The following is a 24,676-nucleotide window of genomic DNA, read 5'->3' as shown; positions in this document are numbered from 1 at the left end:
CACAGAGATATATATTCACATTGATGATAGCTGATTTATACTAATCCAGGGATAATCAATCTCAGCACTATTTACATATTAAGCCAGGTAATTCTTTGCTTTGGAGAGGACCGTCCTGTGCTTTGTAGCACATTCAGCTGCACCTCTGGCCTCTACACACGAGATGCCAATAACAGCCCTCAACGGTGACCACAAAACTGTCTCCTAACATTGCCAAATGTCTTCCCTACAGTGTGTGTGTGTGTGTGTGTGTGTGTGTGTGTGTGTGTTTATACACATTCTATTATATATTTCAAGAGAGTAGGAAGGAAAATTATGTATACATTTGTGTAGGCAGACAGATAAATAATGTAAGACTATGAATTTGGTATGTATTATTAACATACATAGTTTACAAATGGGAAAACTGAGGCACAGAGATGTTAAGTAATTTGTCCAAGTTCACACAGCTTAGCAAATAACAGATTGAGAACTTAAATTCATACATTTTTAAGAAGTCATTCTTTTAAACACTGAACCATGCTACATAATGTAAACTACTTAGAAAATAAATAATTTAAAAGTCTAAACTAGAATCTACTCATCTCTTTTTGTAATATAACACAGTATAAAAGAGAACAGTATTTGATGTCTGAGGTTCTGGGTCCTACCCCCACCTCCTTGTTGGCTGTGTTGCTTGGGCAAATTACTTACAATTATTTTCGATTTTATTAACACAAACATAGCAATTAGAGCATAAGATAATTGTAAGGATTAAATGATTCACTAATTGTGAAAAATGAGCTGCAAGTCAGAGAATTTGCGTGTCTACAAAATATTTCTTGGGTTGGGAACGTAGCTTAGTGGTAGAGTGCAGACCTCCCATACAGGAGGCCACAGGTTTGATCCTCCAAACAAAACACACACACAAAAAAACATTTCTTGGTGTGTAAGATTTAAGATTGTTGTTTCTATAATAGCCAGTAGCATATACTCAGTATGAAACAGTACCATCCTTTTTGAGAAATTGTATAAGCATTCAAATTTAAGGATTTCCTGAGTTTTTTTTTTAATATTTTTAGCAGTAGATAGACATAATAACTTTATTTATTTTTATGTGGTGCCAAGGATCGAACTCAGTGCCTCCCACAAGCTAGGCAAGCACTATACCACTGAGCTCCCCCCGAGTCCTGAGCTTTTATTTTTTATTCTCTGTTCTAATGCTCAAATACTGTTAAGTGGATACTAATCTTAAGATAAAGAGATATGACCATACACACCTAGGATACAGCACCTCATATACAACAATGTTGGTACACGCCTTTATTCCCAGGTACTCTGGAGACTGGGGCAGAAGGAGTACAAGTTTGAGGCCAACCTTGGTGACCAAGCAAGAACCTGTCTCAAAGTAAATAAAAGGGCTGAGAAAGCCAGGCAGGCGTGGTGGCACATTCCTGTAATACCAGGAGCTTGGGAGGTTGAGACAGGAGGATCAAGAGTTCAAAGCCAGCTTTGGCAACTCAGTGAGACCCTGTCTCTAAATTAAATATAAAAAAAGGTTGAAGATATGGCTTAGTGATTAAGTGTCCCTGGGTTCAATCACCAGTACCAAAAGAAAAAAGGGCTGAGAAAGTACCTCAGTAGTGGAGCACTTGCCTAGCACGCACGTGCAAGGCCCTAGGTTCAATCCCCAGGATTACAAAAAGCAAAACAAAACAAAGTACTGCATACCACAAAACACTAAAGAAAATGTATCTGTCACATACACCTATATGTGTGTGTGTGTGTGTGTATACATATTTGTGTGTATATTTCAAATATGTACATGTTTATGTGTTTGTACATACATAATATATATGTATAACATGTGTGTGTATAAAAACAACAATTTTCCATGACCAGAATTTGCTTGACCACAAGCAATTTTCAAATAATTTATGAAGAATGAGAAAAGCTGCTTCTGGGACTGTGTCACAAGCAGTTTTCCTGGTTGATCTAAGCGAGTGCTCTGCAAGCACACACCCCTGCTTGTGCTGGGTGACACCCTGTAAGTTTAGGGAGGTCATCATGATATCATTAAAAATGTAAACCTGAGAGGTGGTTAATGGCTCTCTAGAAAACAGTTTCGGAGTTCAGAACACACACACCAAAAAAACTGAAAATTTAGGGAAAATGATCTCGGGGTCCAGTCTGAATAGCTCCCAGAATGCTGTTCACAATGATCAGCAATGACCTCCCGGAGTGCCCCATCTCCAGCCAACAGGGTCTGTGGCACAGCCCTTCAATTACAGTAAGCATGTCCTTAGATCTCAGCAATGTGATAGCTGGGAACCTGAGCCCCAGCTAAGGCTGCCTTGGCTGCATCTCTTTATTAATTCATCCCAGAGGGGGCTGAGCCATGCCAGGGAGCAGAGAATATGGCATTGTGTCTTCCCTGGCAAAGGCAGGACAAGCACAGGCATTTCACACACAGACAAGCTTGTCCTGCCATTCACAGAGAGCTGTCTAGCCACTGCCAGAAATGCGGCATGCCTCAGCACTGTGCACAAAAACCCTAGAGGAGCAGTCATTTTTAAGTGCAATTTTATTGCAAAAAAAAAAAAAGACCAAGTCTGCTGTTGTCTCTTCGCAAGTGTCTGATGATCTGTTTCTGTCACAAACTTACAGGGTCTGCTTTTTGATTTCCAACCATCAGGGTAGACCTCAGAAGAAGAGTTCCCTCTCAATGGGCCACAGCAGGGCTATTTCAAGACCTCACTATATTTAAAGATGCTATTTGTCCACAGAGACTTATAAATCACTCTCCAACATCTCTCTGAAGTATGTGCTGGTCTGCAGCATGGCTAGATATTTCCAGGTGGGTGGGAATCACTGGAAAAGCTTGGGACATCTTGCCAGGCATATCATTTAAATGATTCAGGGTTACATGTCATAATAAAGGCAAAGAAATTTTTTAAAAATTTTAAGTCTCTGTTATAAAACCCACTTAATGTAAGTGAATATATCTTAATACATCAACAAATGTTATTCCCAGTATGTGTTTTAATGCAGCTGAAATATTAAACTAAGGCACTCTTTTTCCTGTATCATGGGGATTTGGGAGTTCAAGCATATGTACATACAAGAGAAGGGATCTACTTTGCTACTCTATAGCAACAATCACAATCCCCTTGCATTTAGGACTTGCTTTCTCTGTAGAGTTTAAATTTTTTACAATAACATTAAAGATGATACTGTTAGATGTTCTTATCTCAATGAAGAAGAGAGCTGTATTTCCCTCTTCTGAGAATCCTAAAGCAATGAGTTCTTGAACTAGATACGATGCTTAAAAAAAAAAAAAAAAAGAGCTAAAATCCTCAGCCTGAACTTGAATTTTAATCTCCATAGCTGGACAGCTGAAATTCTCCTTTTGCATATTAATTAGATTTAGTCTCTCTACCTTATGGTGCTACTATTCACAGATGGTTACTCCAGGGATGGATGCATCTCAGTAACAGTTGGAAATGCCCCTGGGTAATAAAGAATGTAAATGATTGCTTGTGCCTTTGAAACAATGCAATGAGGCTGTTGGTGGATGACGGGGTACAGCTGTGGACCTAGTTCACATTTGCTTTTAAGCCCTTATCTGCACTGTGGATTAAACAAATTTTAAAATATGTCGATTAACTGGGGAAAATGTCATTCAAGATACTGGATTTTAAAAAACATAGCTTAATGAAAAAGCAGCAGCCTTTGAGACTAAGACAAAAAGGTTGACTTCACAGATGCTCATTTTTCTGCCTAATTGCAGAAACAATGTGGGGTAAAATGTTGTGAATCAGAGGAAAGCCTGAAATGGGATCTATTTAACCGGATATAGGATGAAATAGAAAGCTTATCAACAATCCATTAGTAAAGACATTACTAAGTATGTGTGCCATGGTTTGAATAAGTGTTTCTCAAAGTCCATGTGTCAAAGGCTGGGTCCCCATCTCATGGCACTACTGGGAGGTGGAGCCTATTGGAAGGGAATTCAGTCAGCCGGGATGTGCCCTTGAGGGGGATATTGGAGCTCCTGGCCTCTTCCTCTACTATATGCTCCTACCACAATGTACTGGCTGGCCACGGGCCTAAAAGCAACAGGGCCAAGCAATACTGGATTGAAACCTCCAGAACCATGAGCCAAAATGAACTTTTTCCTCTTTTTAACTTGATTTATCTCAAGTACTTATTACAGTAATAGAAACTTACTAACACAATATCAGCATATGAAAGAGTACATACAGGATACCAAAGACTTTTCTGTTCTTAAGAAACTGAAAATCTACTTCAATAGAAAAAAAAAAGTTCATTCATACAAGACAGTTTATAATCAAGTAGTGGGTTATAACATAAGCAGTAGAGATGATAAAAGCAAAGAAATCGGGGGTGAGGGAGAACATTATGAGTTGTATTCATTGGCTTGGTAGAGAACCAGGCCTTGAGGGAGTTAGTTAAGGAAGAACTACTTTAATGAAACCAGCCAAGTCATAAGAATGAGCACAAATATGACAGATAAAGGAAACACTGGCTGCCAGGAGTTGAGGGCTCACATAGAGAAATGATGAACACAGCAGGTCAGACTGAGGGCCTTGACCCCCCGAGCATGAAGAGGGTACTGGCAAAAAGAAGAATTTAAGTGGTATTTAAAGAACTGGTCACTAAGCCCTGGGAAACTCAGTGAGATCCCATCTCAGTAAAAAGAAAAAAGGGAAGGAAGGCAGAAGAAGAAGAGGAGGAGGAGGAGGAGGAGGAGGAGGAGGAGGAGGAGGAGGGGGAAGAGGAGAGGGAGGAGGAGGGGGAGGAGGAGGGGGAGGAGGAGGAGAAGAAGAAAAAAACTAACAGTTGTGAGGTAAGGTGTACTAAAGGGAAGAGCATATCAGAATCACCAGGCATTGCTCTATAATAGAACTTGCTTTTATTTTTCAAGATTTTCAGGCCACTCCAGATATTCTAAGTATAATGGAGCCCAGAGCATATATATTTTGAAAATATTTTGTATGTAATTCTAGTGATTTCTGGCTGTGGTCAGTGGTTTTTTTAAAAAGCAAGCTCTCCAAAGAAATTAATGAAGGATCCACTGAGAATCTGGTCTGCTGTCATTAACAATAGGAACAAAAAACAAAGAATTACTCCTAGAGTCACCACAAAGACAAACTCACAGGACTCAATAATGGGACTCAAAGAAGGAGAAGCTGTCAAAGGTAAGTTCACTGCATCAGGCCGACATTAAGTGGAAGAATTTTGCCGACACTAAAAAAGCTTGGGCATGTTACTAATTGTAGACATAATCACCAACTCAATTACAATTCAGTCTGCAAAGAAATGGATATAGAGAGGTCAAGGCCAGATCGTGCCTCCTTAGCATCAAGACACTGGAAAAACTTATGAAAATGGGTGAAAAAGAAGAGCAGCGACTAAGGACAACCTCAGTCCCAGTTCACAGAGTGGGGAGATAAAGAACAACTGGGAAATCTTGGAGGAAGAGAGGAGAGTGTCATGGAAGCCCAGAGAAGGAGTAACAGAAAAAGCATTAGGTCCAGAACATTCAGCATTGGGAAAAATATTATTGACTAAAATAAAGTCCCCAGTGAACCTGAAAAAGGCCATCAAAAAATCTGGAGTTGAGTAAACTTTGGCTCCACTCAGATTTCCAGCACTGGGAATGTGATAAATATCTTAATTGATTGGTAGGCCTTGGTGACTCACTAAGAGCAGTTTTACTACTGACATTCCTGGAATGTAACTGAGCAATCCTGTGTCAGACCCAGGTATTGAATGACAGAGCAGATCTTGCCATTACAAGGGCTAGGGTGTAGCTCAATGGTACAGCACTTGCATGGCCTGTGCCAGGCCCTAGATTTAAGCCCCCGCACTGCAAAACAAAACTACACAAATCTAGCCCACATGGCTGTGTATTTCTCTGCCTATGTTATTACTATACTAATTAGGTTTTATTTCTTTAAAAGAAAAATAAATAAAGGTTATGAGATGCCAACTAAAATAACTCCATCAACAGGAAAACTTATTCTAACATTGCTCAAATCTTTCCCTCCCCTCCCCAGGACTGTCTGGCAACCATGTTTATACACACAAATCTTTCTCCTGGTTATAGGACTATGGGTTGCCAAACACCTAATTCAGGAAGGTTCATCAATTTTTCTCTCCCTGGCAACTGGAATTGGAATTTTAAAATGCTAGTCTCTGCTGACTATTGAAACTAAAGACATGCAGTTCACAGGACCTTGGACCATCCATCAAGGCCACTGGGAAGGAGAAAAGGGCTACATGGAGGCGGGGATGGAAGGAGATATACAGGCAGAGTAGGGATGTCAGCCAACATCAGATCTACATGGATCACCAGACAGGGTCCTATGATTCAGTTGCTCTGCTGCTCTCCATTCTGCTGTTCCTGCTGCCACCCCTGGCATTTCTAGTACTATCTCTCTGTCTCACAAACTCCCAGAGGGAGGATCTGATCAAGTTTATTTGATCATGCCCCAACATGAACTAACCATCACGTATAGTTAGAAGCCTAGAGGTACCTGGCACCATGACCTTCAATCCATCTTGCCTTGCAATAAATATTTGCTGTACTTTACTGTGCCTGGGTTAATGTGTGCATGTCTCCAAAAGAATGAACGATGTAAGTGATTTAGGCTAAGCTGTACCATAATCCAATAGTCATATTGTATACAAGTAGTTAATGAGCTGCACCTGCTGAGCAAGCAGGCAAACAGCCAGAGGCTCCAGAACAGTCAGAAGGGCTGTGAGGACACAGACAGAAAGAAGGCAAGTGACTGTCCCTGGTGGAGTTCTGTGCAGGCTCCATCACAGGCAGCTGCAGCTCTATGTGAAGGCCTCTGGGAGAACAGGGAACCTGCTGAGAACATGCCACGCTGTCTCCTGCTTCGTGCAGAAATTTCCATCACATAAATCTCAGTACTCTTTGGCATCACGGAAGTCACATCCTCAGGAAACAACGTCTGCTACCATCCTTCCAAAAACCCCACCACCATCTGTTTTGATACCTACACTCAAGATATAAGCCAGTAGATCCTATTTTTTTTTCCAAGGGCTGGCTGAAACACAAAAACTTACCAGAATTGCTGGGAAGCATGGTACAGTTCTATTAAAGTTACAAAGAAGAGCTAGAATGAAAATGTCAGGAAAATATTCAGCAGAAGGGTCAATGGATTTGCCAGGAGTCTTGTATGGCTTCTTCGCTATGGAAGGGGTTCTTCTCTTCAGACTGTCTCTGAATGACCACCTGCATATTCTCACCTGTTGTGCAAGGGACCAGAGTGAGATATCAGACCATCACACACTCAGCACTGTCACGGGCCAATCCGAGGTCCTGTGGGAGGCTGTGCAGATCTGCACTGTGTAACAACTCAGGTACCATTCCCCATCTCTACTCCCCAAAGCTGTGCAATGCAACAGCCTCAGACATGTCCTGTCCACAGCACAACAGAGCAACTGTGTGGATTCGTGGAAGTTAAAAAGGAGGGCATCTGAACAGCTAGAGACACATCCTACCTAACTGTCCTTTCAGATCATGGTTCTCTCTCTCTGTTCAGCCCCCAAGCCCATTTCTTTTAATCCATCTTCATCTATTTGACTCTAAAATTGAAGAGGCATCTCCTAGGATCTTCTGTGTGTACAAAAAAAAAAAAAAAAAAAAAAGCCCAGTTTAAATTCTCAACATCAGGGAAAAATACAAGCTTTTTGCTTTTTTCTATTCTCCCCCCCCTCCCCTACTTCTCTAGATAAAACTTTCAGACAGGCCAAAATAAGCTACTGTCTGAATGTTCATGTCCTTCCAAAAATGATAGGTTGGAACCTAATACCCAATGGGATCCAGTTAAGGGGTGTGATAGCATTAGCAGGGGACTGGGTCAACAGGGCTCTGTCTGCCCTCATGGTTGGGACTAGCACCCTTACAAAAGAGTTTTAAGGGAGGCAGTTTGCTCCATCCCACCAATTGAGCACTCAGCCTTGGAGGAAGAGAGCCTTCGTTAGACATTGATTCCGCTGATGATCTTACCTTGGACCTTTCAACCTCCAGAACTGGGAACTATACATTTCGTTGCTTATAAATTATCTGGCCTAAGGTATTTTGTTATAGCAGTTCAAATGGACAAGACATGCACCATCAGGGAATCCCAAACCAGTTATTCTCTCACAGTAGGATCACATGACCAGAATTCTCCCACATTAGCTAGGTCAATGTTTTGCCTTAATTCTTGTTCTGCCTCTCTTTAGCTCTAATCTTCTTTTTCTTGGTTCACCTAGCACATCTAAAGCCCCCTACTTTACTGTTCTACATTTCAGTCCATTTCCTGGTACCGTGTCTTTGACAAAGCATACAAATTTAGCAACATGAAATTGTATTTCTTGAATTCAGAAAAATAGTTTCTCCTACATATAGAAACATATAAAAAGAAGGCTGGATTAAGTTGTATGACCTACAGAACTGATTACAAATTTGTAAATTATGTACAAATACAAGAACATACAATTGTATTAATACCATCCTTTATAAGATAGCAGCCCATCAATCACAGAGGAAATCTTTATTAACTAACTCCAATATTACCCAAGATATACATTTAATACATATTTGAGGCATCATGATTCTTTACTCAGGGGATCAGGCTGTACATAAAGGGCTTATCCCACGAAGTTGAGACCAAGGAAACCCAGCGCAGTATGGGAACCATGTATGAAATGCTTACAAATAACCAGTGTCCGTCACTTTCTAGATAATTCCTGCTTCACCTTTTTACAATTACAAATTTTTTACCACATTAAATTTTATTATTTTTAGGAGACAAAAAAAAAAAAAACGCAACCTGTAAACATTCCTATGGGAAGGCCTCATGTTCGTATGGAATGATCAGTCAGAAAAGCTCCTTCCTGCCTGCCCGCTAGCTGACCCGAACAGGAAGCACCACACAGTAAATTTGATATGACTTGGGTCACAATCCATGGACTGGGGAGCTTTACCCACTCCGGGCCCATTGAAGCTTGAGGATACTCTTTCATGTGCATTAAACCCACAGGGATTGATGCACAAAATCTGAATAGACATATATTTTACAAAAAGAATCATATGATTACCAAGAGGTCAGTGAAGGAAACAGTGAGAAAATCACATCCTCTCCTCAAAGGCAGGCTCCCCAGCAAGCCAGCTGCCAGGCACCTGCTGGGGGACCATGGAATCTAAATTAATAGGAGCTCTGCTTGATTTGAATGTAACTGCACCAGGCTCTGAAACCCAGAGCACCTATCTCCATAACACAGGCCTGTCACAACTGGCCACTCCAGGGACCCAACATTGTACTTGGCTGGAAATGGCCAACATATGCTCTTCAGGTTCTCTTTTTTTTCTGCCTCTCTTTTTAAAGCCCCATCTCTGATTCCAGCTAGCTTGCTTGCATGCTTGCTTGAGCACAGGGGTTTGAACCCAGGGCCTCTCGCATGCTATGGACGCACTCTACCACTGGGCTACATCCCCAGTCCTTTTTGCTCTATGTTGTGATCCTCCTGTCTCGACCTCCTGTGTAGCTGGGATTACAGATGAGTGTCACCACATGAAGCTTGATTGCTACAGTCTTGACATACATACTAATATCTTTCTTAAGGTTACTGTCAAAGCTAGCTGACCTGGAGCCATTCTGTATCTTGGAAAGCTTCCTTCTCTACTCCAACCCATTAAGTGTTAATTTTATTCCTTACTTCCAAGTTCATTGAAGACACTTCACATCAGAAACTGCATTTTATGCCCACATTAACTAACTTCCTGCATACTTATTCATGCTTCTAGAAAACTTATAAAAACTTTTCAAAAGCATAAAGAAAGCAACCCTAAAGTGGCTTTGAATCCAATGTTAAAAAAAATTGGTGAATAGTGAGGTGAATAATGAACTTGAATGATTATTGGGTTTTTTTTTTATTATTGTTTTATATTTATCCTTACCTTTGGTTTTCTAACATTTCCAAGTTTCAATGAAAATTTTTCCTCCAGGCTACAGAAGGACAGATGTGTGTAACTTTAATGTGCCCATCCCAATCTCAGAAGAACCAGACTCATCCAAAGGAGACACAAAGAACTGTGGACACTCTTTGTTAGAAAGTTGAGAAGGTGGGACAGTGAGCTGCTGGGGTCACATTCAGAAGGCCATTTGGAAGCTCAGAGTTATCAGGCTTCCCATTTGGAGATGCAGCAGCAGATATGCAGAGGAGGAGTGGGGACAAGTGATTCTTCCAGAGGAGGAGGAAACTTGCATAGAATGATGTGGACTTCACCAAGAGCAATTTTACATCAGACTTTTATCAGCTTTAAAAATAAGTTTGGTCTCGGTATAGTTTTTTCATCAATACTTCAAATATTACAGGGAAAAAAGGTTCCTTCCTTTGACTTTATCAAGATGGCTGTTAATCAAAACAGAACAAAGAGCCAGGCACATGGTTCACACCTCTAATCCTGCTACTGGCGAGCTGAGGCAGGAGGATCACAAGTTTAAGACCAGCCTCAGCAAATCAGTGAGACCCTGCTCAAAATACAAAATAAGAAGTACTGGAGAGAGCACTGAGCTCAATCCCCAGCACCACCACCACCAAAAAAAAATGCTGCTGAGCTTGGCAGTTATGATAACTGCCCCTGCCACAACTGCACCACTGTGAAGGAAGGCAGTAAGGACCTCCCTAGAAACAAGCAAACCATCCTTTCTCTGTGTGGTGGTAGAACATCACATACTCAAAGCCAGGCCCTCTGTCTTGACCCAAAGCTTATAAAAGAACAAATGTCACAAGCCCAGCTCTTCACCAGAAGCTTTGAGGATGGCCTGGCCCCAAAGCCAACTTGAAAGATTTTAATCATAGATTGTGTAACCTTAAATTACAAAGAAATTCTTCTTGCTAAATCAACTATCAAGAAGGAAGAAGTTTAAACTGTCTGATAATTACTCAAATATCCAAAATGGTGGTTTAGGGGAAAACAGCACTCCACTGATCTTTTACTGAAATGAAGAGCTATGGATGTCAGGATTCAGAGTTCTCTGCTCCGAATATTAAACACACTGAATTTGCCCCACTCCCAAATTAGGAACATAACTGATGCTAGCTCCAGGAAGGACCGGCTCCTTTTGTTTTTGTTTTCTGTGTGTATGTGTATGTGTGTATATACTGGGGGGGAGGGCGGTTACTGGGGATTAAACCCAGGAGTGCTTTACCACTGAATCACATCCTTAGCCCTTTTTATTTTTTATTTGAGACAGGGTCTCACTGAGTTGCTTAAGGCAACTAAATTGCTGAGTCTGGCCTCAAACTTGTGACCCTCCTGCCTCGGCCCCCTGAGTCTCTTGAGTTTATAGGCATGCCCACTGGGCTCAATTTCCTTGGCTTCTTTGGATGTAATAAGAAAGCTCCAGGGACTCTAAAGGAAGCTAAACCTGTAAAATTTCCGTCTTTTGTCTAACGTGCCCCTTCCCCCATTTAAAAGCCTTCCTCCTCCCAGAATTCCTTGAAAACAGAAACTTTGAAACAATTAAGCTTCTTCTATCTTCCTTCAAAGCTGGTTTCTGGAGCAGGGAGCCTTGTGGTCCAGCCTCTTTCCTCCCAAATGGTATTTGAGCTGCCCAGTAAAGATTTCTGAAAATCTCCCCATCTGTCTGCTTCCCAGGCCCCTCACCATCTGGCTGCTTCCCAGGCCCCGTCTGACTAGGCCCTGGAGGGTCTCTGGTTCTTGAAAGTGTCCAGCGTTGTTTCCACACACCACTTCTCTCCTGATCCTTTTCGTGGCTCTGACCATGCTTCTCTGGCCCTTTCACTGTCTGCCCAGAAGTACCACTGCCCCCCAGGACTCCTCCACACTTCTTTTCCTTCTTCATCTGATAACTCCCGTGACTCACTCACCCCTGGGACTTCAAGAGCTGCTTACGTACAGTGCTTTGAAACCAGGAATGCACAACCACAGGGAGACACATGTCTACAGTTCCTCACTGTTACTTTTCTTGCTTTTTCATCAATCAGTCCTGAGATTCAGAAGTGTATTTGCACTTTGCCTATCGCTATCTCCACTTTGATGTTAGTTCCCTTTCATGCTATCTGTGCAAAACATTTTTTTCCACTTCATATCAAATGTGGCCTAGGGATGTAGCTGAGTGACATAGCACTTGCCTAGCATGCACTAGGCTCCAGGTTAGATCCCAGCACTGAGGCGGGGGGGCCCTGCAGGAAGGTGGGGGGAATCTCAAATCTTTTCTCCTGGGTTCTGTATGAATTTACAGCATCCACCTACTTCCCCAAGAAAAAACTTCAGAAACCATTATGGATATGAAGCATTATTGGCCAGTATATAATAGTGACTATGTCACAGTAATGATCAACAATGTGTAAGAAAAAAAATTCAAGGTTGGTAATTAAATAAGCCTGATGAATAACTGTTGACTTACATTGGTGGCATGATTAGGAAGAGTGAAAGAGAAGAATAACGTGCTATGAGACAGGCTTGATGTGTCTGTGTATGCCATCTGTAAGTATAATTAAGGAGATCTGACTAATTCTGCTTTCCCTTCTCAACTCTAAGTTGGACTAGGGCAGGACTGTTTGTATGCCTAGCACCTAGGACAGTCAACACTGGCTGGATACATAGTTGCTAACACAACTGGCTGAAAACCTAATCGATTTCTACTTTGACTTTCAGGATCAAAGCAGACTTGCAGAAAGCCAATGGACAATATCAGTCTAATAGGACCACAAACACTAAAAAATACCTAATAGAACAAATAAAACCTCCTCAGTTTATCTGTTGGGTCTTCTTCAGTTTATCATATGACCAGAAATTTCTCTATCTCACTAGACCCAAGACTCAGATTATGAAAATGAATCTCACCTTGGCAACACTATAAACTGGCCTTGAGGGTCATTTATTATTTGAAAAGCCCCTTCCAAAGATGAAACAAAGCTAAAATCTCTGATACCAATTAAGCATCGATTGATCAAAAAGGTATAAGAAAAACAGAGAGGTCTAACCAAGATCTCAACTCTGAAGGGCAGCGGGCACCGACAGGAGGACAGGAAAAGGAACATCTTTGAAAGCATTCCACTCAAACACCTGAGGAAGGAGAAACCAACTCCCAGTTCTCTGTGACCAAAACTGACAACTCAAACTGGATGAGCACTATAAGAATTATTCATATACAAAGACAAGTGTTTATATCTGCAAACGCATTGTCATGACACAAATATACAGAAAATAAAAATCTGCTTGTGAAACTTTTTCCTAAGTCTTCTCGTTAAAATTTTACATTTGTAGAAATAATATCCACTCCAGCCTTAAAACAAACAAAAATTTCTCTCTAGCCCCTCAAATCTAGCCGATCAGCAAATCCTATCAACTTGGTTATGTAAGATTCTGCTCAAAAACTGCTTTCTCTGTGTCAAGCTACTGGCTCTCTATGCTACAAAGGAAGTCTCTGTATTAACATGTATTTTAATAATATATTATAATTATTTTAGCATCTCCTTCCTCCTTCCCTCTTGGAACTACTTAAAGATTGTCAGGATTTCCTGTCTAATAACTAGGTTTAAAAAGTATTCAGTAAATCATAAGGTAAAATTAGGAAAAAAAAAAAAAAAACAGGAATTGGAAACATGAGCATAGGATTTTGATAGCAAAGCTGAAGCCCTTTGGAAGCTGGGTGTGGTGGTACACACCTGTGATCCCAGTGATTTGGGAGGCTAAGGCAGAAGGATCACAAGTTCAAGCCCAGCCTCAGCAATTGCCCTAAGCAACTTATCGAGACCCCATCTCAAAAAATAAAAATGGCTGAGGATGTGGCTCGGTAGTTAAGCACCCCTGGGATTGATTCCTGATACAAAAAAACAAAAAACCCAAAGATGAAGCCTTTCATCCCTCCGACTTTAAGCCTCTCAGTTGCCTTTTCCCCACCATGTTTTGTCAATTTCAGATCATGATCTGGTGTCACAGCACCTTCTTCATGGTTTCCATGGCTATAGCTGTGGGCACTGAATGGATATACTAACTTTACCACTTTCTTACTTCTTTGTTCTTCCCTTATTCTGTTCCTTATCAGAAGCAAAGACCACAACACAGAGAGGTCCAACACAAAGAACTGAACTATGCAGAGATAATGTATGAATAATGGTGCTGATTAAAACATTGACAAATATTAAAGAATACTGCTTTCAAGCAACTCAGGTCTCCTACGTCTAAGCATGTGACTCAACAAGCCAACTCTTTCCTAGGTGAGAGACCACAGCACTGGCCCCTCCCTACTAATGCTATTGATATCTGTCCATCAAAGTAAATGGATGACCTCATATTTGAATATAAAAGAGGAAGAGAGCTCAGAGCTCTAAAGTGACTGATAATGCCGTTCTGCTCTCTGCTGTAGAGGGAAAGTGATTTGGATTAATATTTGAAATCTTAATCTTTATGAAGGAAACAGGAGCTTAAGTTGCTACATAAAAGGTTTCAGTGGATGACAGAGATCTTGACATTGGTGTGCAAGTAGATAGTATATTAACCTACCTTGATAAATGAAAGCAATTACCAAGTGCTGTTACCATAAGTGGAATAATTCCACTAAATGTCGTCTCTGGGTAATTCTTCATTTAGCCCAGATGAAGCCAGGGGTTATTTGAAAAAATGTTTCCCATACCTAAAAATGAATGTTTTGCTAGTTTAAACATAATCTTTGGCATTTACACCCACTACAGATTTATGCCTTTTGTATATTCATTACTACGTATGCAAAACCATTTGCAAGAGTGAGAAAGAAAAATCTTATATTTCACTAGGAAAAAAAGCTACTCTCCTATTACGGCATGCTAATACTCACCTTGGGAAGAATAACTTATGAACTCAAGATTTTATATATGCAATTCAACTACTGTGAATTCAAAGACAAGCACAACAATTTATTTACATTTGAAGTTATGAAGGATTAGAGAACTAATTATAAAAGACAAAAATTATTTATAAGACCTCAGGGTAGCACTGGGGCTTTAGTTCAGTGGCAGATAGCTTGCCTGGCATGTGTGAAGCACTGGGTTCGATCCTTAGCACCTCATAAAAATAAACAAATAAAATTAAGGCATACTGTCCACCTATACCTACAAAACAAAACAAAAAGACCTCAGGGTAGGGAAGAATTTTGTAAAGACACAAAAATATCTGAACAACAAAGGTAAAATTGATAAATTCAATTACATTTATTATAAGTGGGAATTTTATCAAACGCTACCACAAAAAGAGTCAAAAGACAAACTACTGTGAATGCAAAGAAATATGCAACATACAGGGGATGAAGGGCTAGGATCCAGAATATATATAAAGAACTCCTAAACGTCATGAAAAAGTAAGATAAACCTAACACTTCAAATGGCTGAAGACTTAAATGGCCATTTTGTAGAACAGGGAATCCAATTAAGTGGATTAAGCAAACATGAAATGTTGCTTAAGCTTATCAGTAATCAGGAAAAAAAAAATTCTACTAGGATAATTATACCCCTACCAGATGAGCACACCTTAAAATCTAACCATACCCAATGAGAAAGTCTTATGCGCCACTGGCAGGTATATAAATTGGTATGATCACTGCTGTAGTTTGGATCTCACGTACTCCCTCTACCCACCCAAAGGCCTGGGTGTTAGAGGACTGGTTCCCGGCTTGGTGCTTTTGGGGAGGTGGTGGAACCTTTAACAGGTGGGCCTAGTGGGAGGTATTCAGGGCAGCAGGGGTGTGTCCCTGAAGGAGAAAGTGGGATGGGGAGGAGAGATTCCTCTTTCTCCCTTTCTGACAAGGTTAGCCCTTCTGCTCTATCTCACACCCTGCCATGATGTACCTCCATAGGCCCAAACAACAGGGCCAAACAATCACCAACTGAACCAAAAACATGAACCAAACTAAGCCTTTCCTCTTAAGCTGATTGTCTCAGTTATTTGTTATTGTGATGTATTAGCTGACTAACACAAAAACTTTGGAAAATACAACCAGGTTGAAGACAGGCATGTTCTACAACACAGTGATTCCACTCGCAGAAATTCGTGAACATGGGGTACTAGGTTATATGTATAAAATGTCCAGCGCAGCACTGTTCATAATAGCCAAACCAATGAATGCAATACAAGCCTACCAACCAAAGACAGGAAAATAAACTCTGGTGCAATGATACACTGGAATACTATACAGGAATGAAATAACTACTGCTATAGGGAATGAGCTAGAGATCCTACAAAAAGTATTATTAAATAAAAGACATTATGAAAGGATATATACAATATTATTCCATTCATGTAAAGTTAAAAAGCAGACAAAAAGTAAACTATGTGTGGTAAAACTGTAAAGAAACCAAGAAAATTATTGGGACAAAATTATGGATAAGGGTTGCCTGAGGTGAAAGGAGATTCTAGGGTGCTCATAATATTATATTTCCTTCACCAGCCTGGTGGCTACATGAAGAGTTTATATTATTTGTTCAATTGTGTGATCATGTTTGTACACTTTTTCTGTATATGCTTCATTTTTTTTTTTTGAAAAAGTGAAACATATAAGACCAAACATTCTGGGGCTGGAATGTAGCTCAGTGATAGAGCACTTGCTGCTTAAGTATATTCAAAGCTCTAGATTCAATAATAAAAATTTAAAAAGGAAAAAAAAAAAAAAGAACAGACATTCTAGAAATAACAAATAGCAAGGAGGTAGGGGCAGAAAAAGAACTAAAAATGTAATCAGGTCCGGCATAATGGTGCATGCCTATAATTCCAGTGACTCGGGAACCTGAAGCAGGAGGATCCCAAGTTCAAGCCAGGGCTCCCAACTTAGTGAGACCCTGTTTCAAAATAAAAAGGGCGGGGGATGAGGCTTGGTGGTAGAGCACTCCTGGGTTTGATCCTCAGTACATCCCTCTTCAAAAACAAAATACTGCAAGAGTCAAATATAAAGCAAAGGCTGTTATAATGTGCCTTTTGTTATAAAAAAGAAATCATGCCATAAATACCAATAAATAATCATTTTAATGTGAAGAATTAGCAGACTATTAATTTTACCAATAAAATTTTGGATGCTTATGTATTTCAATAAAAAGAGTTCTTCTAATCAACCCTTTTTCCCTTTATTGTTTACTAGAAATGTTAGTCCTCATTTTAAATGAGTTCACTTTGCTTTTTCTGTATGTCAGGTGTTCTCAGATAACAAAGGTTCTCAAAATGGACTGCAGTTGAAGCCTTCACATTACACTACCTTCCTGTCTAACAGAGCAAGTTGAGCTATGTAGGACTGCCATATTTGATTATTTTTGACCTACAAAAACAGCAATTTTATATGATTCACCCTAATAGGTGGTGTCCGCAGCCTAAGCTGCACACTCCTGCCTGCGGCATGCCCCTGCCCATGTGCTTAAAGAGCTGACAGTTGTGCAGAACAACATGAAGACGCCCCTGGCTTTCCTGATAACTTTTCCTCCATATTAAAAAGGAGTCCACTATCTGCTTTCTTTCAAAAAAAGATAAAGCAATGATGAGATGTACACAATTTATTAAAGTAGACTATGATTTAGCTCATGCATTCCACAAACATTTATTGATCACCTACCATGTGGTAGGTCCTGGGGACAGACAAAAACAAGCAAGACAAGGATCACTGATTCGTGAAGCTTACAAAGAAAGAGAAATAAAAAGGGTAAGAAAATAGGCATGTCCAGGAAAGTGCATTCCAAGAAGGAGCCTCTAACTCACATTTCTCACGGGGTGTTAGAAATACAGGATTTCACCTTTGCCATATTTTTTCACACGAGTTTAGTTTAACAACAACACATCAAATCAAAGGCAGACATCAGGACAAAGAGATCAGAAATGTCAATTCAGAGTCAGCTGAATAATAAGGTCCTGTTTAATTCCATTTTCTTGATTTTAAATTGGTAGCTTATAAAAGAGGAGTGTAAAAGAGCTAAACGTCGTCTCTTTGAATCGTACCTCCTTGTTAAAGCGGCAGATGGCATGCCTTATGTTCACAGAAGGAGAGCGGAGCGCTAGCAAAGGTAACTGCTCTGCCAGAAGGAAAGGAGCAAATCAGAAAACGGCTCTGAACTGCTGTCCCCTCCAAAGGTCAAGGATGACTGAGCTTCAGAGACACACGGAATGACAACGGTAACTGGTGTAACGTTCTCCAGGGTGTTTTCTTTTCAAAATCAAGAAAACGTATTGGTCCTGAGAAAGATCTCAACTATACTGAAAACCTATTGAGTCTCCTATCACAGAATTTAAGGTCCCATGTTTGACCCAGCAAATACCATGTTGTTAGTGCAGTTGTTGAGGTCCCTTTTTTTATTTTATTTTCCCAGGTCTGCTTCCTTAAATGCCCAAACAACACGCTTAAGTATGTAACATGAACACTGTGAGAATGAGGAAATATAAGTAAAGTGTTATTCATCCAAAGAAACTGAAGCCCAATGATAATCCATATAAGAATTGTAAATGGTTATACAAGGCCCAAAAAAAAAAAAAAAAAAAAAAAAAAGCGTCCAACCTTATTAGTAACTTGAAATTTTTAAATAGTATAGAATGCCATGTTTTACCTACACAATAGGCAAGAATATTTCTAAGAAGGTAATGAATTTCTATCTACTGTGTGTACAGGCCATTAGTGCTTAAGATTTCAAATAAACTCCAGCAGTTTTCATAATTTCCATTTCTAATTGTATATTTCTCCTACTGCATACTCAGGACGATATCAGACTTCAAAAGGTCAGGTCTGGGAAGATTTCTAATAGAAAATGAAAGCGCCATGAAATGCTTCTTGAAAACCTAGACCATTTTGACTTGATTTGTTAGCATTTCATGACGAAATTGTGCATTTTTACCAAAAAGATACTATTATTTCTACCTTCAAATTGGAATCCAGAAATCATTATTGCTGCTGCTGTTCTGTGTTCAGCCACATAGTCAAAATCAAAAGCTATGGCCAGCCATGCAGCACACACCTGTATTCCCAGGAGGCTGAAATAGGAGGATTGCAAGTTCAAGGCCAGCCTCGGCAACTTAGGGAGACCCTGTCTTAAAATAGAAAATAAAAAGGGAAGATGAGGAAGAGGATGAGCAGAAGGAGTCTTAAATGGAGGGAGGAAGAAACTTCTATGAAGGTAAGAAGAGAAAGGAATAAAGGACACTCAAATCCATTGATAATCCTCTCATCTATAGCCTTTTTTTTTTTTTTTTTTAATATTGGGAATTGAACCCAGGGGTGCTTTACCACTAAGCCACATCCCTAGTCCTTTTTTAAAATTTTGAGACAGGGTCTCACTAAGTTGTTTAGGATCTCTCTAAGTTGTTTAGGACCTCGCTAAATTGCTGAGGCTCATCTTGAATTTGCAATCCTCCTGTCCTCAGACTCTAAAGTAGCTGGGATTACAGGCTTTCGCTACAACACCCAATTTATAGCCTTTCTTTTATTAGACTATAGTGAGAGGCTTATAAAAATATTATATTCTTTTTGTTGTTGTATTTATTTTTCATTGAAAAATAATTGTATACATATTTATTGGGTATAATGTGATATTTGATATATCATCATGGAATGATTCATTCAAACTGATTATATCCATAACCTTATATACTTATTTGTGTGTGGTATCAATGTTAAAAATCTGCTCTCTAAGCAACTTTGAAACACACATTATGTTATTATTAACTATAGTCCCCAGAATGTACAAGAGATCTCAAGAGCATATTCCTTCTAGCTAACTGAAACTGCACTCTTTGACTAACATAAAAATAGAGAATATTTCTTGGATTTATGTCATCCTTGCACAGGGGCCATGCTAATCTGCTCTGTCTCATTCCAATTTTAATATGCTGCCCCAGTGAGCACAAGATGTTGCATTCTTGACTTTGGGGCATTTTCTAAAATACTACTTTTTCATGAAGTTTCTCTGCCAAGGAAACAATATCCATCTTCGTCAGAACAAAGGAAGCCAGTACACCAAGAAATTCTCCGGGAATATAATTATAAACATTTAGCATTGTTTTGAATATGAGAAAAGGAAAAGCTTTTATCTAGGAGTTTTTCATAATCTCAAGAAAGAATTCACCCATCATTTATTTTCAAGGAAATGCAGCGCTTCTTGGAAGAAACCCAGAGGATCCTGCTGTTAAATCAAGACACACGCAGGAAAAAAAATTATGCACTCCACAATAACATGGCATGGAACACAAAGGAGCGGTACTTCTCCAGCAGGGACAGGGCCCCTCAACACAGGGACTCCTGCGGGGGACTTAATTACAGCGCAGCAAGGGGATCCACCACAAAGCCAGCAGCCACCTTCCAGGGCCAGTGCAGACCTGGGTCCTCCGTGCAGGCACAGATGGCCCCACGGCTTCTCCTCTGGCAGGAGACCCTCTAGAAAACTCTGAGAATGGATATGTGCCAAAAAGTTTTTTGCTATCAGTATTTTTTAAGAGCTCTGTGCCCACCATATGCTCCTGTAAAAGTTATCCTTAATTTGAGAGTCAATCGGCAAGGATTTACTGAGCCTGAACTATGTGCCAGGGACAGGAGAAAGGACTAAAGCAGCTTATCCTCTAGTTTAGGAACATGGATTAAACTCTGATTTAATTTAAGGGCTTTTGATTTTTTTTTTTTTCCATCATGCTGCAAACACAAAAACAGTAGAGGAGACACCATAAAACCACTGCCCTAAAATTAGAGAGAAAACAAACCAAATTTACAGAAAGAGAGTTCTATCCGCATAAGAAACCCGGCCTCTGACACAAGGATGTTGCATTGAAATCTAATTCAGTAGCAACGGTCACTGGACCCTTTTAAAGCAGTCACCATAGCAACCACAAACAGGACTACAGCACAAACAGGCAATTAGCCCCCAAATTATGAAGCAGTGACACAGTTGCTAAATTATAGCACTGAGTGCATTCTACCTTGTAAGAAATTCTAAAGAAAACGAAAATTGAACCACATGCTTACTAAAGAAGAACCAGGCTATATCTTCCATATTGTTTTATGAAACTAACACACATGTAGCTTTTCTATATACGAACCCTACCTTCAAGGTCATGCTTGAATTAATAAAAATCACAAAATTCTTCATTCTTATTGGTGTATATACAATAATACCACCTATGTAATTTAGACTTCATTCACAATTTCCATAGTATGTATATATATATAGTATATAGTACGGTGTGTGTATATATATATACACACAAACTATGGAAATTGTAAATAAACCATATATATATATATATATATATATATATATATATATATATATATCTACTATGGAAATTGTAAATGAACTCTAAATTACATAGGTGTATTATTGTATATATATATTATTGTATATATATATGTATACATATATATACATGAAGACACAAACACACATATTTATAATTAATATCACTCTGAACTAAGAAAGCACTGCTTAGTGAATTGAATCAACAAAGGTACAGTTCTTGGGTAACTAATGTACTCATAACCAGCACTATTTAAGTCCACCCTATTACTTCTACCATGACAGTATTAATATTGTTATTGTTGTATTCTGTTATTACTATTAAGAAAAAAGTTTTTGTTTTGTTTTAGGGTTACCAGGGATTGAACTCAGGGGCACTAGACCACTGAGCCACATCTCGAGCCCTATTTTGTATTTTATTTAGAGACAGGGTCTCAGTGAATTGCTTAGCGCCTCAATTTTTGCAGACACTGGATTAGAACTCATGATCCTCCTGCCTTAGCCTCCCAAGCTGCTGGGATTACAGGTGACTGTTTTCTTTTTGTTTTTTTGGTTTTGGTTTGGATTTTGATTTTTGTTTTGTTTTAATTTTTTTTTTATCTTTATTTATTTGTTTTTTTAATGTGGTGCTGAGGATTGAACCCAAGGCCTCACTCGTGCTAGGCAAATGCTCTACCGCTGAGCCACAACTCAAGCCCTTGAGTGAATTTTTAAAAAAATTTTTTTTAGTTGTAGACGAACACAATACCTTCATTTTATTTGTTCATTTATATGTGGTACTAAGGATTGAACCCCGTGCCTCACACATGCTAGGCAAGTGCTCTACCACTGAGCCACAACCCCAGTCCCTCATTTTTCTGTTTTTGAGATGGGGTCTTACTGTGGTGCCCAGGCTGACCTCTAATTTTTATCTTCTACCTCCACTTCCTGAGTAGCTGGAATGACAGGTATGCATCCCCATACTCAGCAAAAATACAAGTTTGTAAGTTACATTGCCTGCCTTGAATTTTGCTTTCATCACTAACTAGACAAATCACATAATCCATCTGTGCTGCAACTTCCCCATCTAGATCATGGAGATAATAATAAAAACAAAGACATTGCGAGCACTACCACGAGCGAGGCACAGTATTTAGCACAATATCTAGTATGTGGTGAGTAGAGAACACAATTTATCTCTTTTTCCATTTAAACATTTGGCTTCCTCTCCTAACTGGTAAATAAGGAATCTGAATTAAAACCCAGGTCTCATTCTAAATTTTAGAACACTCTCTATAGCTATACTGCCAGGAAACACCCCCAAAAAGTCCATTTAATCAAAGTACACAACTGTCTCATTATTATACAGTAATAAAAAGTAACCTTGGTCGCACCTGCTGACACTATATGGCCAGGGCTTTATGTGATGTCAGATAATGAGGGCCGGTGCTTCCAGCAAAAATATTTCACCACCTAAACATTACCTTGTTCTCTTTTTTTTCGTTTTTCCTTCTTAAAAAATTATATATCTGAGTAATGAATTACTATAGGAAATATTTCAGAGTGTTACTTTTAAGTCACAAAAGCAAAATAATTTGTTAATAAAACAACTTTAAACTATGAAGGGTTCAGTGAGAAGCAGAGTCATGCTACACCAAAACAGTGTCTCAGCTCCAGGTACTAAGAGCTATTTCTGGAGCCATAAACAAAACTCATTTTTAAAAGCTTCTAAACAAAGAACCAGGATATACCTCTTCATTTCATAAGAATACTCAACCCTGGCACAAAGTGGTCCAGGTGAGTTTGGATGAATATCCTAAAGAGATTAGACTAGAAGACCAAGGTCCCACAAAAGGGGAAAGTAGGAAATGCCCAGTCACTGCCCTTTTCGATTTCCTCTCCCCCAACCCTCAGAATTCACTCATCAATTCATTTATTCACCAAGATATCATGTTAGGTATTCACGATAAAAAGCTGAATTAGACAATAAAGAATCTGGCAGAGAAAATAAAATGAAAACCCAACCATCACAAAACAGTGGAGCATTACAGTTGCCAAGGATTTCTCAGGGGTCACAGAGGGACCCCTGCTGACCAGCACTGAACATAGAACTAGGCAAGATTATATGCCAGGTGTTCCCGTGAGCATTGTGCCATTCAAAAATAAATGCCGCTGGGCACCATAGCACATGCCTATAATCCCAGCGGCTGGGGAGGCTGAGGCAGAGGATCTTGAGTTCAAGTTGACTCAGCAACTTGACAAGGTGCTAAGCAACTCAGTGAGACTCTGTCTCTAAATAAAATACACACACAAAAAAAAGGCCTGGGGATGTGGCTCAGTGGTTAAGTGCCCCTGAGTTCAATAAATAAATAAGTAAAAAATAAATACCAACAAAGGCTTATCAAGCCTCACTGTAGAGGAGTGAGTGGGGTGTTATTTCTACTAGTCACATTTTTTACTTTAATTCCAGCTTCAGGATATATTTCTGTCCCAGTTTATATGTTCCTGTTTGCTCTCTGCTCAGTAGACAAAGAAATCAAGGCTTCAAGATATAAGAGGCAGAACTGAGAGTGAAATTTGGGTCCTCTTAATGCAAGTCCAAGGGTCTTTCTTCGGCACTATGATCCTCCCTAAATACCTCCCCTTTCCCATTCTCCACTTTCCTTTCTCCTTTATTTCTCTTCCCTAGATGGGTAAGAGTGTCAGCATCTCAATCAGAAGTCAAAACTCAAATGTCAACAGGTCGGGGATAGATGATGTAAATGAGAGAGGCAGGCAGACGGGAAGATGATGTGCATGAGATGGAATGGCGGGGACCGAAGCAAGTTGGAGGTTTATGCCCTTCCTGAAGAAGGAAACTCACTCAGATCCAGCCCTCTCAGGCCAGCCAGAAAATCCTTACAATTTTGAGAGAAGCTTTAAATCCAGATTTTTATATCACTCTCCTTATTTAAAAGAAGGAGGAGGAGGAGGGAGGGGGTGGAGGAGTGAAGAGGAGGAAGAGGAGGAAGAAGCTCCTGAAATCAAATGTTCCTCAATCCCAGGGCTGCATTCTGGCCCTGGGATACCAGTTTGTGATTTCTTCTCTAGAAGAGAGGTGGCCAAGCTTGCAAGTGTGGCCCTCTGTCACTGGGGTGTTTCTCTTGTGAAGTTTAACCATCAAGCAACCATTGCGAAGCAAACCACAGGACAGATGTTGTCAACAGACTTTATTCTAATGCTGAGGTGTTATGGAGACAAGTGCTTTGAATACGGTCACAGTGCTGAAACGATTTACACATCACAGCTCCAAAACCCATGAAGTGTCTGACTCACTTCCTTGACATCCTACCACGCAGCTTTTTGGCTTCTGCTTAGATACCCCATGATCCAACTGGGAAGTCTCCCCTGGGGTACCCTGCTAACTCACTCTGCCCTTAGT

The 24,676-nt window shown here is 39.9% G+C and overlaps 1 protein-coding gene and 1 pseudogene across 8 annotated transcripts in view; both read right to left on the bottom strand.

Moving 5' to 3' along the window:
* Bicd1 (BICD cargo adaptor 1) overlaps positions 1–24,676 on the bottom strand; it is a 229,526-nt gene that overhangs the window by 184,094 nt on the left and 20,756 nt on the right. The gene's annotated exons all lie outside the window — the stretch shown is intronic.
* Positions 19,795–19,894, bottom strand: LOC143398801 (U6 spliceosomal RNA; annotated as a pseudogene).

Source organism: Callospermophilus lateralis, chromosome 4 (assembly GCF_048772815.1).
Source record: "Callospermophilus lateralis isolate mCalLat2 chromosome 4, mCalLat2.hap1, whole genome shotgun sequence".
Taxonomy (NCBI): domain Eukaryota; kingdom Metazoa; phylum Chordata; class Mammalia; order Rodentia; family Sciuridae; genus Callospermophilus; species Callospermophilus lateralis.
This window is presented reverse-complemented; position numbering and strand designations above follow the sequence as displayed.